Source organism: Saccostrea cucullata, unplaced genomic scaffold (genome assembly GCF_032062105.1).
Source record: "Saccostrea cucullata isolate Sc308-1 unplaced genomic scaffold, CSIRO_AGI_Scuc_v1 ctg1280, whole genome shotgun sequence".
NCBI lineage: Eukaryota > Metazoa > Mollusca > Bivalvia > Ostreida > Ostreidae > Saccostrea > Saccostrea cuccullata.
The window spans coordinates 155,001-156,752 of NW_026920452.1; positions in this window are offsets into that span (position 1 = coordinate 155,001).

Sequence of the window (1,752 nt, forward strand, 5' to 3'; positions counted from 1 at the left end):
CTTGATCAAACAAGCACTAAGAATTGGTTCATTACTTCAAGAAGAATACCTTTTCAACTCTTTCAAGATAACTCAAGAATATGACAGGGCCAAAAAGCTAACCTGAAAGTTGTTTACTCTATCGATTGTAAACTGAAATATTACACAGGTGTAAACTACGTTGAAGTATGTTTAGAACATTATTACCCGGGCAACTTTATGGGTCTATAAGACTATTAATAACAGTTATCAGTAATAAGAAGTGGTTGAGGTGCCACCAAGTCGTTCCAAGAGCATTTTTAATATTACAGGCAGGTATAATACCCATTATTTATAAAGTGCCTACCATATCGTAAATAGTGCAAGGTAGAAAGGCCCTTTTGTTTCCTGCTATCAGAACGGGACTGTAGTGGTACCACCAGGTGGTGCAAAGTGCGTAGAGTATATTTCAAGCAACCAGTTTCATCAATTATTAGCCACTTGAAAAAAAACTAATCACTGCAGATGAATTAAGGGCCTAAGGAAGTATCCCTTGTCAACCATACAGAGGGTCCCAGGGACCGCAAGGGCTAGTAGGCTAACCAGGATTTTACATTATATCCAGAAAAAAAAACCATTGAAGAGAGGGGCCCCAGGGCTATCATTTCCAACCTTCAAAAACTTCCAAGTGGTGCCAAGTGCGTGGGGCATATCTCAAGCAAACAATTGTCAACCAGTTATGCGAAACTGAACCATCTTTCACTGGGGATGGGTTAAGGGTCTTAGGGGGTATCCCCTGTCAAAGATTCAAAGGGCCCCAGGGCTGGGAAAGGCCGGTTAGCTAACCTGAACTTTGATGTTTTTTAAACATTGTATATTGTGAAACGGGAAAAGGCCAGCTATTATACGCCTTATCTTTGAAGTGTTCATCAAATGATTATTGGGGCAAGGTAGAGGGGTCCTAGGGCTATCATTTCCCACCTTCAAAATGGGGCTGTAGTGGCACCACCAAGTGGTGCCAAGTGCGTGGGGCATATTTCAAGCATTCATTTGTCCTCCATTTCTGGGAACCTGAACCATCTTTCACTGGGGATGGGTTAAGGGTCTTAGGGGGTATCCCCTGTCAAAGTTTCAAAGGGCCCCAGGGGCTGGGAAAGGCCGGTAAGCTAGCCTGAACTTTGATGTTTTTTCATCATTGTATATTGTGAAACGGGAAAAGGCCAGCTATTATACGCCTTATCTTTGAAGTGTTCATCAAATGATTATTGGGGCAAAGTAGAGGGTTCCTAGGGCTATCATTTCCCACCTTCAAAATGGGGCTGTAGTGGCACCACCAAGTGGTGCCAAGTGCGTGGGGCATATTTCAAGCATTCATTTGTCCTCCATTTCTGGGAACCTGAACCATCTTTCACTGGGGATGGGTTAAGGGTCTTAGGGGGTATCCCCTGTCAAAGTTTCAAAGGGCCCCAGGGGCTGGGAAAGGCCGGTTAGCTAACCTGAACTTTGATGTTTTTTCATCATTGTATATTGTGAAACGGGAAACTGGCCAGCTATTATACGCCTTATCTTTGAAGTGTTCATCAAATGATTATTGGGGCAAGGTAGAGGGGTCCTAGGGCTATCATTTCCCACCTTCAAAATGGGGCTGTAGTGGCACCACCAAGTGGTGCCAAGTGCGTGGGGCATATTTCAAGCATTCATTTGTCCTCCATTTCTGGGAACCTGAACCATCTTTCACTGGGGATGGGTTAAGGGTCTTAGGGGGTATCCCCTGTCAAAGTTTCAAAGGGCCCC